Source organism: Salvelinus alpinus, chromosome 19 (assembly GCF_045679555.1).
Source record: "Salvelinus alpinus chromosome 19, SLU_Salpinus.1, whole genome shotgun sequence".
Taxonomy (NCBI): domain Eukaryota; kingdom Metazoa; phylum Chordata; class Actinopteri; order Salmoniformes; family Salmonidae; genus Salvelinus; species Salvelinus alpinus.
Window position 1 is genome coordinate 8,774,963 of NC_092104.1, and position 16,138 is coordinate 8,791,100.

Genomic DNA, 16,138 nt, shown 5'->3' on the forward strand with positions numbered 1-16,138 from the left:
TCTGTTTAGTTTAATATTAAAGATCTCACCATGAACACCTTACAAATGTTTACATGTCAACAATAAATTTACATTGCCAGAGTAATCTAATCAATTTAATTTGTCAATTTAGCTAAAATAGCCATATCACCTCAATACAAAAATTATTAGGCTAGTTGATATCACAGCCAGCCACCTTTACTGTGCCTATTTCTCACATCAATACAGACAGAAGGGCTTCTTTGTTGGAGGTAGTCCTATTCAGAAATAAGAGGTAGCCTAGGTCTCCAGCATTCAAAACAACTCGAAACTCGTCAATCTCTGACTTCAGTACGTTCAAGACAACCGGGAACACGGGGAAAAAAAGATCTCAGACTGAGATTTTTTTTAAACGGTATTCTAACTCGGAATTTCAATTCAGAAACTCTGGCATCTTTCTCTGACTTGAACATCACTGATGTCATGATTTGACCTCATTCTTCCCCCCCAGAGTTTCCAGTTTACTGGTTTAACGGACACAATCATTGTCACCATTCAATCCTTAGGCTCTACATATTTCTGTGGAGATGTCTTATGGTTAAAAGCAGGGCTCGATTTGAGGGGGTATGTGAGGATATAGGCCTAACCCTTGTTATAGAGACGGGCACAAAGCACAAGCTACCCCTTGTTTGTTTAGCCTTAGAAAAAACAACGGCCCAGATTCTGTAAAGCGATCTAGGCTATAACAATGATTAACTCCACGATTATTTCCACATAGTCCACTAGCCTATCGAAGGTCTTGCACAGCCTCAACATGGTTTCTTGGTAGACCTATAGGCTTATGAAAACACTCACTTTTAAATGAAAAGCAAGTGTCACTATCACAGGAAAATATGGTTGTTTAATTAAATACGCCGCAATTTAGAATATTAGTGGTAGGCTATGGCTACAGCAAAAGACCAAAAAGATAGGATCGGTATGGGTCTGTCCATAGACCACAAAGTTTAACAGATAAAACACTTTTTTTATTCAGGAGAATCGCATTGAATTAGGCTATTCATTTCAGTGCAGTTGCGTTCTTACGCATAACCGTAGTCTAAATGGAACTGAAAAACACCCCAGCCTGTTTTGATCACAGATCATGATAAAGCCTGAACATTTCATCTATATTCATCATTGATTTAGCCCACAATCGCCTACAGATTTAATACACACGAAGGCCTATATTTACTCTGGATTTGACAAACAATAGATTGACTAGGATCCTTTCACTTTTCCCCACATTATATTTGTTCCCAATTAGGCTACATGTAGTCCTGTTGTGATTAATGATATTTACTATAATCTGCTTTTTATGAATAAATAGGCATCGGGGTAAAAACAAAAAATATATTGTTTCGATGCCCCCCCGCACGCATATTAATGTTACTCACCTTAGATTACAAAGTCAGCTAATTTCCACTCCATCCATATGCAAATACATTTGATTCATACACTGGCTTGTCTGGCTGGCATGTTTTCATTTTAACCTGGCCTTCCCTTGAAATAATATTATTTCAGTGGTCCTCTATTATGACAAAAAAAAATGTATAGCTCATTAATACACCATTGTGGTTGAATATATCTATTGTAGGTCCTTGTCACGCCCTGACCTCAGAGAGCCTTTTTATTTCTCTATTTGGTTAGGTCAGGGTGTGATTTGGGGTGGGCATTCTAGTTTGTATATTTCTTTGTTGGCCGGGTATTTTTCCCAATCAGAGGCAGCTGTTTATCGTTGTCTCTGATTGGGGATCATACTTAGGCAGCCCTTTTCCCCACCTTCAGTTGTGGGATCTTGTTTTCTGTTTAGTTACTGTTGCCTGACAGAACTGTGCGTTTTCGTTTTCTGTTTTGTTTGAGTGTTTTTTGGGAATTAAAATCATGAACACTTTCCACGCTGCGCCTTGGTCTACTCTTTCTACCACCAACGAGAGCCGTTACAGTCCTAGGATACAACAATGAATAATGTTGAACTAACAAGTACCTGTTAAGGCTGTGTAAGGGAGGCGAAGTAAGGTGCAGGAGAGCAGAGTAGAGTAAACAGGCGCACTTTTATTTCGGTCAAAAAATAGGCGCAAAATTACATCTAAGTGCCCCAAAAACACAGAACAATAAACAAAAGTATAGAGCGTGAACAAATACCATTAACAATAAACAATTACACACAAAGACATGGAGGGGAACAGAGGACTAAATACATGTAGTGTGATTACGGAATGAAAACCAGGTGTGTATGAAACAAGACAAAACAAATGGAAATATGAGAAATGGAGCGGCGATGGCTAGAAAGCCGGTGACGGCGATCGCCGAAAGAACAAGGAGAGGAGCCGACTTCGGCGGAAGTCGTGACAATACCATCAAGGGATACCTTACAATTTACAACAATGAACACCTTGTGAAACAGCTGTGTGAACCAACCTGGCAATATTTAAGATTTAAATATATAAACTTGGATATTTTTTGGGGTACGGGTGTGTCAATAAAATGCAAATTAATTACTTAAAAATCATACAATGTGATTTTCTGGATTTTTGTTTTAGATTCCGTCTCTCACAGTTGAAGTGTACCTATGATAAAAATTACAGACCTCTTTGTAAGTAGGAAAACCTGCAAAATCGGCAGTGTATCAAATACTTGTTCTCCCCAACTGTATATAAAAATACAGTTATTGAATGATTTAATTTAAATGTTTGATTAGACATGCAATATTGTTAATGGCAGACAGAAAAGAAAGGACATGTTTTATGTCAGTGGGGTTGATGAGGGAGGTGAGGGATGGTCCCTGGAAAAGATGAGAGAGGTGAGTAGTGAGAGAACCTCTGGGGTGGTGTCATAACCACTGGAGTCATACACCTTAACAGTACCAACCTGGCAGAGGAGGTCACGTACCGTGATTCAGTGGTTAGCCTCGAGATTGACTATCTGGAGAAACTCCCGGGCCAGAGTTGGTACTGCTGACAGTACCAACACTAACCCACCGCGAGGAGGCAAATGCTTCTGTTTCTCCTGCGCCTCCTGCGTTCAATCTCACCTTGATTGATAATAGAAATAAATATATATATTTCATATGATTACAAATACATCTCTTACATATATCTTGGAGGGCCAGAAAATAAATGAACAGCGGACAATCATTTTTACTTGGTCAGAAACCTCCACATCCTTCTCAGTCCGGGCCTGAAGGTGATCCTCGAAGGCGTTCTGATCTGCTTCTTCAACTTCCACCACATCAGGTGGAGTTTCAGTGACACAGAGTTTCAGTGATCTGAAAGTACGTTATACAAAAATAGCAATAGACAAACAATATTAAGTCAATAACAAATTACATCAGCTGATGTCAAAGTGCTGTAGAGAAACCCAGCCTAAAACCCCAAACAGCAAGCAATGCAGGTGTAGAAGCACGGTGGCTAGGAAAAACTCCCATGAAAGGCCAGAACCTAGGAAGAAACCTAGAGAGGAACCAGACTATGAGGGGTGGCCAGTTCTCTTCTGGCTGTGTCGGGTGGAGATTATAACAGAACATGGCCAAGATGTTCAAATGTTCATAGATGACCAGCATGGTCAAATAATAGTAATCACAGTGGTTGTCGAGGGTGCAACAGGTCAGCACCTCAGGAGTAAATGTCAGTTGGCTTTTCATAGCCGATCATTCAGAGTATCTCTATCCTGCTGTCTCTAGAGAGTTGAAAACAGCAGGTCTGGGACAGGTAGTATGTCCGGTGAACAGGTCAGGTTTCCATAGCCGCAGGCAGAACAGTTGAAACTGGAGCAGCAGCACAGCCAGGTGGACTGGGGACAGCAAGCCAGGTAGTCCTGAGAGAGAGCGAGAGAGAGAGAGAGGGAGAGAGAGAGAGAAAGCATACTTAAATTCACACAGAACACCAGATAAGACAGGAGAAATACTCCAGATATAACAGACTGACCTTAGCCCCCCGACACATAAACTACTGCAGCATAAATACTGGAGGTTGAACACACCAAACCCTTCCCAGACACGGAGGTATTTAATCAGAACCAAACACACCAAACCCTTCCCAGACACGGAGGTATTTAATCAGAACCAAACACACCAAACCCTTCCCAGACACGGAGGTATTTAATCAGAACCAAACACACCAAACCCTTCCCAGACACGGAGGTATTTAATCAGAACCAAACACACCAAACCCTTCCCAGACACGGAGGTATTTAATCAGAACCAAACACACCAAACCCTTCCCAGACACGGAGGTATTTATGATGAGGGGTTTCACAGCCTCCACCCGGCTCTCCCATCTCGTGGTGATGAGGGGTTTCACAGCCTCCACCCGGCTCTCCCATCTCGTGGTGATGAGGGGTTTCACAGCCTCATATACTCTGTGTTATTCAGTAATGTATAATGTATTTCATATACACTATAATTGTTTGAGTGTAAATTATTTAATCCTATTAGTTAAATAGAGTAACTGCATTCCTAGTTTTACAGAGGAATTATTTGATTGACTAAATGCTTATAATTTAGGTTTATTGGTAGTTGATATTTACACTATACTGTAGCATATTCTTGGGTACCACCTTGACATCTCTGATCTGCTTGCCTCAATTAATTAATGCTAGAACATTGGTTGCCAGGATTAGCTATTTGTATCTAGTCTCTTAATAATTGCATAAAGGTGCAAGTTAGATATGTTCATTATAGTCATGATAACAGGAACAGGAAATAACAGGAAATAAGGCGTTGGTATGACAACATGTTAGTTACACGCAGGCGTCACGCAGACGTTAGTATCATGTCATGTCAGTCAGACGTTCAATGGTAGGCGACAGCCACACGGTGGTACGGTTGCCTAGGCTTAATTCTGGCACTTATCACCCCTCATATGGTTGAGACAGAGCGCTTTTGCTGCTGCAGGCAGCTCAGCTGAGTCATGTCAGTGAGAGAGCAGCACGCGCTCACATCATGAAGTGATGTGAGGTTCAACAACAAACAGCAGCACTAGCTGAAGTATGCTAACCCCATTCCGTACAAATGTGCGCAACCGCGACATTCAAACAAGGCTGCAAAGAAAACTAATGGGACTGTAGCGACTGTGTTGACATCAAAATCTGGGGTGTGAACTACGTTTCTATTCAAGCGTTAATTGACATGGCAATGGACCTATAGTATTGGAGAAAAGTTGGAAAAAACTGACGATGTACGTTATATCGTGACGTGTCATGGCGTAACGTACAGCACGCATAAAGCAACTAATTCTGTCTTACAGCCTCTCTCCACCAGGAGTAGCACTTCTCTCACCGTTTAAAAACAAGAAAGGGACAGGGTAAGGGGGGGATACCTAGTCATTTTTTGCGTCATCACTGCAAGCTATCATGACTCTCAAAAACCGCTGTTTACTTCTGAAGGTCACTTTAGCACCGCCCTAAAAACCAGATTCAAATTCAACACAAACCTTTAAATAGGTATGTAATGACACATTATATACTCTTTGTGTTTTATTTACATTTTAGAGGTGATAAATTGGACAGATCGGGTGAAAAAAGCCGTTTCCCCACACGACATCTCTCCTTCTCACTATCATGCAATAGGTTTAGCTTCCCCACCCGCCATTTTTAAAAAGACCCGACGGAGCTCATTGCCTTCTTGAATCATGCAGAGATGGGCATCATGAAGGTCTCGTCATTAATTTTGTTGGAAAGGGGAGAAATTGTGCTTTACAATGGTATTGATATTACAGTTGATCTGGAAAGGTCAATTGTACAGACGAGCGCGATGTACAAAAGTGAGTGAGCTCACGTTAGCTACATATTTCCCCCTCAAAATGATTCTTTGCTTCATTCTTTGTATCCTGACAATTATTACAGAAAACACAGCAAGGCAGAGAAATTGAGAAATAATTATCCAACAGCTTCAGAGAGAGGGTCGAACAATGTGCTTTCTCTCTGGGTATGTAGCTAGCTAGCTAGCTAACATAGGCAAGAAAGTTGAAGTCAGAGGAGAGAGAGCAACGTGCAGAGGTGAGGACAGATCAATGAACCGATTTGACATGCTAGTTTAGGCTGTTAAACAGCCATCACTAACACAGAGGCTGCTGCCTACATACAGACTTGAAATCATTGGCCACTTTAATACATGGATCACTAGTCACTTAAATAATGTTTACATATCTTGCATTACTCATCTCATATGTATATACTGTATTTTATATCATCTTGCCTATGCCGCTCTGTCATAGCTCCTCCATATATTTATACAGTGGGGCAAAAAAGTATTTAGTCAGCCACCAATTGTGCAAGTTCTCCCACTTAAAAAGATGAGAGAGGCTTGTAAATTTCATCATAGGTACACTTCAACTATGACAGACAAAATGAGAAGAAAAAAAATCCAGAAAATCACATTGTAGGATTTTTAATGAATTTATTTGCAAATTATGGTGGAAAATAAGTATTTGGTCACCTACAAACAAGCAAGATTTCTGGCTCTCACAGACCTGTAACTTCTTCTTTAAGAGGCTCCTCTGTCCTCCACTCGTTACCTGTATTAATGGGACCTGTTTGAACTTGTTATCAGTATAAAAGACACCTGTCCACAACCTCAAACAGTCACACTCCAAACTCCACTATGGCCAAGACCAAAGAGCTGTCAAAGGACACCAGAAACAAAATTGTAGACCTGCACCAGGCTGGGAAGACTGAATCTGCAATAGGTAAGCAGCTTGGTTTGAAGAAATCAACTGTGGGAGCAATTATTAGGAAATGGAAGACATACAAGACCACTGATAATCTCCCTCGATCTGGGGCTCCACGCAAGATCTCACCACACCTAGTGAATGACCTGCAGAGAGCTGGGACCAAAGTAACAAAGCCTACCATCAGTAACACACTACGCCGCCAGGGACTCAAATCCTGCAGTGCCAGACGTGTCCCCCTGCTTAAGCCAGTACATGTCCAGGCCCGTCTGAAGTTTGCTAGAGAGCATTTGGATGATCCAGAAGAAGATTGGGAGAATGTCATATGGTCAGATGAAACCAAAATAGAACTTTTTGGTAAAAACTCAACTCGTCGTGTTTGGAGGACAAAGAATGCTGAGTTGCATCCAAAGAACAACATACCTACTGTGAAGAATGGGGGTGGAAACATCATGCTTTGGGGCTGTTTTTCTGCAAAGGGACCAGGACGACTGATCCGTGTAAAGGAAAGAATGAATGGGGCCATGTATCGTGAGATTTTGAGTGAAAACCTCCTTCCATCAGCAAGGGCATTGAAGATGAAACGTGGCTGGGTCTTTCAGCATGACAATGATCCCAAACACACCGCCCGGGCAACGAAGTAGTGGCTTCGTAAGAAGCATTTCAAGGTCCTGGAGTGGCCTAGCCAGTCTCCAGATCTCAACCCCATAGAAAATCTTTGGAGGGAGTTGAAAGTCCGTGTTGCCCAGCAACAGCCCCAAAACATCACTGCTCTAGAGGAGATCTGCATGGAGGAATGGGCCAAAATACCAGCAACAGTGTGTGAAAACCTTGTGAAGACTTACAGAAAACGTTTGACCTCTGTCATTGCCAACAAAGGGTATATAACAAAGTATTGAGATAAACTTTTGTTATTGACCAAATACTTATTTTCCACCATAATTTGCAAATAAATTCATAAAAAATCCTACAATGTGATTTTCTGGAGAAAAAAAATCTCATTTTGTCTGTCATAGTTGAAGTGTACCTATGATGAAAATTACAGGCCTCTCTCATCTTTTTAAGTGGGAGAACTTGCACAATTGGTGGCTGACTAAATACTTTTTTGCCCCACTGTATGTATATATTCATATCCCATTCCTTTACTTAGATTTGTGTGTATCAGGTAATTGTTGTGGAATTGTTAGATTACTTGTTAGATATTGCTGCACTGTCGGAACTAGAAGCACAAGCATTTCGCTACACTCGCATTAACATCTGCTAACCATGTGTATGTGACCAATAACATTTGATTTTATTTAGACACGATTCTACTGTCAGAATGCCAGGTAAAGTGACAAAATATTACAAAGACTGGAAAAGAGAACGGGGTATAAAAGGAAGGGATTAAGAGCATCCCAGGAGATTACAGAAAAACTTACTGTAAGGTATTGCAAATCAGAAATGCGAGCTCACCACGCCGATATTATTTCTCATGCACAAACTCCAGCATTGAAACTGTAGATCGCCTGGGATGTGTTGTTGAAGACATTGCAAAGAAAGGAATCAATATCCACAGATATGCACTCATGAAGGGCCTGCAGTGCATGAATAACTAATGAAAGGACAATGGGAATGTCACAACCAAGAAGCAGCTGTGTGTGGTGATAAGATACCACAGTCAGAAACTCTCTCAAATCACACGAAAAACACAAGAAAAAAAACCAGGGTAACTTTTTTTACAAGCGTTATTTTTGAGTCTACACACAGACACTTCCTGGAGTCGTCTGTAAAGTCTCATTCCTCCTGTTTCTCTAACACATCCCTCATTAGATCTCTGTCTGTTCCTTTAACTCTGTCTCTGTTATGTGGTGATGGGGAATGGCAGCAGCACCAACTTGTATGGGGATCACCAGCATGTATCCCTCACTGGCTGGAACCCTGTTGCTGAATGTCCCCTGAAGTCCCCAAAAAATGGCTTCAACCTGGTAGTGGGGCTTTTGGAGGTGAGCAGAACACACATGCACTTCCTTCAGTCATCTGTAAACTGTCATTCCCCCTGTTCATCTAACTCATCCCTCAGTATATCTCTGTCTGTTCCTCTGTTCTCTGTAGAGCATCATATGGGGAATGGCAGCAGCAGCACCAACTTGTATTGGGACCACGGTAGGCCATCATTGTAAATAACAATTTGTTCTTAACTGACTTGGCTAGTTAAATAAAAAGCCCGGTAGTGCAAGCAAACATTGTTACATTTTTGTAGAGTTCGTTCTATTGGCATGCTAACTTCATGATAAGTTAAGAATTTTAGCTAACATTACTATTTATATCTTCCTGTCACACAAACAACTAATAACTTCTCTGTGCTCAGTGTTGCCAGGTCAAGCTAAAAATTGTAGCCCAATGACCACTCAAAACCCACCCACAAGGTCAGAAAACTAACCCAAAATCTTTTTACAGCACCAAGAGAGTAGTTCGCCCAGCCACACTGTTGCATATCTTTTGGGGCTGTCATAAACTGTCAGTGTTCTGGGAATTCATATTTAAATGTTTTTCTGATATACATGACACTGTTATAGATCCGTTTCCCCTTTTTGGAGTACTGCCCATAGGTACCCCCCTGTCAAGAATCCAGTTGGACAGTGTTGCTTATACAACTCTTTTATACTACAGAACTGGAAGATGGCAGCTCCCCCATCTTATAAATATTGGGTGAGAGATGTGTTGTGCTCTCTGAAACTAGAAATAAAGTAAATTCAATACACGTGGGAACCCCTAACTGTTTAATGAGGCTTGGTTTTCCAGTCTTACTTTAAACTGTCCATCCTCTGATGGAATTCATATTAAAACAAAAATAAGTCTGTATTTGTCTCCCCTGTGACTTAAGGGTTGGGATGAGCATTTCTTTGTGTTTTCTTGGACGACATTAAGGTTGATGATGTGCTTATTGATTGTGACCTGCGGATGCCTTGTTCATGTTGCCTGGTCAGACACTAAAATGTGAGCTTGTTTTGCCCTGTTTTTTTTATTTTATTTTGTTCACGCTTACATAAAATTATAATTATTAATCAAAAAAATGTAAAGCATTGTAAACTTTATTTTTGGTCCAGTGGATGGTCGGTCTGTGGCCATGACTGTCTGTGAGTGGTTGCATTTCTCCACCCCTATCCCTTGTCTGTTTACAGGAACAATGATGAGGTGTCTGCTCTGTCCCTGTACTACAGATTGCCCTTTAACCTTTGTAGCCTTCTGCCCTGTGTGTTTAACTTGTCTAAAGTACAGTATCTTTAAAGCTATTTTTTATTTGTATTTTTTCTAGTTGAGTATAATATTTATATTGTTTTTGTGTTGTCTTGTGTGTAAAACGGAATAAAGAGTCAAAAAAAAGAAAAAAGAGTTTGCACATTTATCCAACAGGTGTCTCTATAATGACAATATAAATACTGATTGACAAATTGTTTCTCTGCATTTCTCCCTTTGTTATTGGTTCATCACACCAAATTATTTAATCTGAACTCTATAAGTGATCGATAGTGAATGGTTAAGAGGTATATTTTTTTCCTTCAGATTGTGTGTGTGAAAGGATGCTAACACAATGTGATTCATTGTGAAATAGTGTTAATACAAGTCACATTGCTATACAATAATCATATTCCTTTAAACTGGAGTAGAAAAATCTCTAAACCACAACAGTTTTTGGATTATTTTATTTCAGAATAAATGTCAATGTGTAGAGATAAATATACTCACCAAAACAGTAGTGCTGGTCTGGTAGTAGACCTCCATCTAGAGGATTTTTATTTAACTAGGCAAGTCAGTTAAGAACAAATTCTTATTTACAATGACGGTCTACCCCGGCCAAACCCTCCTAACCCGGACAGCGCTGGGCCAATTGTGCGCCGCCCTATGGCACCAGGGCCTGTAGTAACGCCTCTAGCACTGAGATGCAGTGCCTTAGCCTGCCGCAACACTCGTTAGCTGGCTAATGTTACTGCTGGCTTGCTAGCAAGCTGGCTAACTGACTAGCTAGCAGGCTGACTCGCTAGCTAGCCCTATCTTCCTACTGACTATGGTCATGCTAGCTAGTGGAAGTAAGTTAGTCCCTCATGCTAGCTAGTAGTAGATAGCTTGTGGAAGTAAGCTAACGTTAATCCGTCGACCTGCTACAAAATGAGAATGAGAATGCTTGGACCTCAGCTGAGACCCTCTCCTTATCCGTCCTTCAAAGAAGCCCCTTCTTTACACTTCCTGTTTGGCATGATGTTTCTCAAGGTGTCTCTTTCTCATGTTGTGTGGTATTACCAATACATGACCCCTAGACACTTTCACATACAGTAGTTTGCCTCTGAATTGGTGTCAGGTTATTTCCTTGTTACCTGTGTGTTAGAATACTGAATCCCTTTCACATCATTTTGAATGACCCCTTCACTGCCACATGCCATCTCTCGCTCCAGGATACATTAGGGGAAGTTGCTTTGCTGTTGGCACCAATCCCACGTTGCCAGGCAACGTCAACTCTATCCCCTTCATCCTAAACTTTCCTAACTCTTGTTCAACTGCTCTATGATAAAATCAGTTTAATTACATGTTTACATTCGCTTCAAGTCTGCTTTTTATTTTTTTACTGAAAGTTGACACTTCAAAAGGGTAACTTGAAGCATAAAGCCCATGTTCCAGTTGGTTTTGGCTCAGTAAAACAAAGTAAAACACACCGATCCCTATCCTAATTTCAACAACGTGTACCAATGTGGTATATCTGGTATTGGTTTGTAGTAAATTTGTGCCTCTGGTCTGGAAATTCATATTTTTAAACCTATTTTCAACTTCGGTATCCAAAATGTTCTGGCTGCTCCCATAGGATATAGTAATTACTAAAAGTGTACAACACTAAACTTAGGGCTTGGGTACAAAAGCTCTTGTATGGTGTTTGTCATTAGAGTTTTGGTGGGCACTATGCTGGCCCAAAGGTTCCATGGTCACAGTAAAGCTACACTGAACCAAAATATAAATGCAACATGGTACAATTTCAACAATTTTACTGAGTTACAGTTCGCATAAACAAACCAGTCAATTGAAATAAATTCATTTCATTGGGCCCTAATCAATGGATTTCTCATGACTTGAAATATCAATATGCATCTGTTGGTCCCAGATACCTTAAAAAAAAGGTGAGGGGCGTGGATCAGAAAACCAGTCAGTATCAGGTGGGACCACCATTTGTCTCATGCACCGCGACACATCTCCTTCACATAGAGTTGATCAGGTTGTTGATTTTGGCCTGTGGAATGTTGGCCCACTCCTCTTCAATGGCTGTGCGAAGTTGCTGGATATTGGCGGGAACTGGAACGCTGTTGTACACGTCGATCCAGAGCATCCAAAACATGCTCAATGGGTGACATGTCTGGTGAGTATGCAGGCCATGAAAGAACTGGGACATTTTCAACGTCCAGGAATTGTGTACAGATCCTTGCGACATGGGGCCTGCATTATCATACTGAAACATGAGGTGATGGTGGAGGATGAATGCCACGACAATAGGCCTTATTTTAAAACGTTAGTTTTTGGACTGATACCCAACTGAGCATTCTACTCAATGCATCGTCAATTAATGCTGATTAAGATTTCATCATAAGTGTGTAACAGTATAACTTTATGGCCTTCCCCTCGCCCCGAGACGGGCGCGAACCAGGGACCCTCTGCACACATCAACAACTGACACCCACGAAGCGTCGTTACCCATGGCTCCACAAAAGCCGCGGCCCTTGCAGCGCAAGGGGAACCACTACTTCAAGTCTCAGAGCAAGTGACGTCACCGACTGAAAGGCTGCTAGCGCGCACCACCGCTACCTAGCTAGCCATTTCACATCGGTTACAAGTGCATTACAGTGACTTGGAAATACAATGCCATTCAAGAGGCAAATCATTTGTATGAAAACCTTTTGATGTCGCCAGATTGACATGAGATGCAATATAACATTAGCTAAGATTGAGGGGAGGACACCGGATTTTAGCTACAGTACCTACCATTAGCATTGGTAGCTATTTTTGACAAACTTTTCTAGCTAATGACAACATTGCCATCTGTCTAAAGTACATTTGACATTTGACAATGTGATAATGCTGGCAAAGTAGTTTCTTACTAAACATTTGATTACTTTAGCGATGTCATCGTATTTCCAGACACTATAGTGTAATTTAGACAAAACAGTTTATTAAACCCATCAGCTCTTATTCGCTCACAAAACAGTTAGTCAAGAAGATCTACATGCATATTACCATGAAACTGATTGACATCAATCGATTGCAGACGCAGTTAGTACATTTCTCTGATAGAACGTGAAGAATTGTTATTCACGATTGACAGTGATGATGCCATAGGCATACCTAATTTCAAAATAGCCTAACTTGGTGTTTGAGGGTATATATATATTTTTTTTTAAACATATGTTTTCTTGAGACACTATGGGTGCGTTCGTAAATTCACCCTGGCTGTCTACTCCGATTTCAGAGCACTCGTCTGAGTGTGCCAGTGTGCAGAATAACTGATGAATTTACAAGCGGTCAACACCCGTTGAATATGGCCGGTGTCAGTAGACGTTGGCAAAAATGCTCCACGGTTCTGACTAGAGGGAGTACAGCTGATCGGAAGTTACTTTTTCGTAACAGGTTAGGAGAATTAACGTGGCAGGTTAAGAGACTTGGGTTAAGGTTAGGAAAGGTTAGGGTTAGCTAAAATGCTCTCCTAACCTGCTACTAAAAGTAGTACTTGCACTCTAGTCAGAACGGAGCTTCACATGGTCCCGAAGTCATTTAGACATTAATTGTAGCCATTGACGCTCTGTAGAGTTGCTATTGGGCGCATTTGAGTGGTCAGCCGAAAGTAGCAGACTTCCGGAGACAACTTCTTCTGTTTCTAGAAAACACAACAATGGCAGACATTCACCTTCGGTTATTGCCGATGAAGTGGATGCTATCAAACTTCCTCTTCTCCTTCTCGGTCTCGTCTCGGTATTGGATACATTTGTGCTCATCGGACATTGATTACTCATCATTTCTTCCTGAAACCAACAGAGTAAATAACTCATAATTATCAGCTTCCATTCAGTCAGCACATAAAAACGCTTCGCCAGGCCAAATACAGTATATACACTCCTTTCTTATAACATTAATAGTGTACCTGCAGTCATGGCGGACTGAAGACAGTGGTGCAGAATGCCTCAAGATAAAAAGGTAATATTCAAAATCTGTCAATTTGACTAAATATTAGCACTTCACTCCACATACTGTTCTCATGGGAAATAACCTTCAATCTGGAAAACAACACAAATTATAAGGCTAGAGAAATGTATCGACCAATATTACCAACACAGTCAACACCAAAACACGTCAGAGAGTAATAAGCATGGAGAACCAAACCCCAAAAGAAAACGAGACTCCTCGACGGACACAGACGATTTAGGCTTTACTCCAACGGGGAATGGTAAGTGTAGAAAGCGACTTGCTAAAGTTGATAAACTGGGGATACTTAAACTAGTCAGTAAAGATATAAAGGAGTTGCGAGCCTCGAGATGAGTGAACACAAAGCTGCAACAAAGTGTCGTGGAAATATTCAGTCAATCATATGTTTCAAATACCAGAGCCTGTCAGTTCAAATAGACTTTTATTATAATATAACAAAAGCCGAGCTGGTTCATGAAAAACAACTTTCCAATCTTGGCACATACTTCTTATACATTTTTCCTACCCCTGCTCCCTCACAAAGCAGAGGTTAGAAAAGAGATGAAGGCTGTTTCAAAATATCACTTTTTTTATATGACAGTGTTAGGTTCCCATGACAAGTTTTGTAGGAAAATATAATTTGTATTTTTTTCTCTCTCTTTTATGCCGTTATATTCTTAATATCAAATATGCGTTGACTGTGATCAGGGTAGGTGTGTTTTATCTGTTTTAATTAACAAAATAGTGAACTATTGATTTCATTAATTTGACATTCTATTGTTTTATAAATATATTTTATTAATCTTATGTTTCTTAGGACATGCCTAAACAAATTAATAATGGATGTATTTTTGTTGGTGTATATTCAATGGATTTATTAAAATAGACCTCACCCACATCTGCACACCACTACTACCAGTCCTCATCGGCATGCGCACGGAGGGTATAAAAGGCTATACAGGCAAGAATGTGGTAAAAATGGTCCTGTTTCTAAATGGGTCATATAAACACTGCCCATATACTTTTTTGGGTGGTAAAATACCAGAAATCCTGTGTGAAAGCAGTATTATTGTACAATGATGTTACTGTATTCTCTGCCGCCCTCCACCCTCTCTCTCACTGGCTGGTATGTTATGTGTATGTGTGATAGGGAGTGTCTGTGGACATGTCAAGACCTGAAGAAGAGAGAACATTCTAGAAGGGCATTCTAATGTTCTTTGAATCTGTCCTGGAATTCCATGCGTTTCTTTACAGAGAAATGTTAAGTCAAAGACATTTGAATGCATGTGAAACCTAGCTTACAGTCTTTAGAAAATACATTTAAATGGATGTTTATCCTTTATGGTACAATGCATGGTTAACAATGTGTTGCTAACTGGCTGTGTCCATCAAAACATATCTATGCACTGGACAGAATAATCTCAAGAATGAATTTACGTTTTTATAGCTTTGGACTAATTTGATCCAGACTATCATTGTTTACGCTCTGGTACAATTTCCAAGTTGGTATTAATTTTAAATTAATAGGACTAAGATCGGGGAGCGCATGAAAGAACATTTCACCCAGTCAGTCATTCAGTAAACAAAGTTTGTTTGTCCTTCTTGAAGGGCCCAAGGGTACACCATGTGGGGAAATAACATATTTATAGGGGTCAGAAGTGGAAGAGTATTTTCTTGTTTCTGCCTTCCATTGTCACTATGGATGTAGACATCACCAAGAACCATGTGTCACCTTTTCCTATTGGACACCTGTCTTCCTGTTTCCCCCATCACTAGGGGAGTACTTCAGCACTGTGACACCTCTTCCTACAGAATACCTATCTCTTCCATCACTAGGGGAGTACTTCAGCACTGTGACACCTCTTCCTATTGGACACCTGTCTTCCTGTTTCCCCCATCACTAGGGGAGTACTTCAGCACTGTGACATCTCTTCCATCACTAGGGGAGTACTTCAGCACTGTGACACCTCTTCCTATTGGACACCTGTCTTCCTGTTTCCCCCATCACTAGGGGAGTACTTCAGCACTGTGACACCTCTTCCTACAGAATACCTATCTCTTCCATCACTAGGGGAGTACTTCAGCACTGTGACACCTCTTCCTATTGGACACCTGTCTTCCTGTTTCCCCCATCACTAGGGGAGTACTTCAGCACTGTGACACCTCTTCCTATTGGACACCTGTCTTCCCCATCACTAGGGGAGTACTTCAGCACTGTGACACCTCTTCCTATTGGACACCTGTCTTCCTGTTTCCCCCATCACTAGGGGAGTACTTCA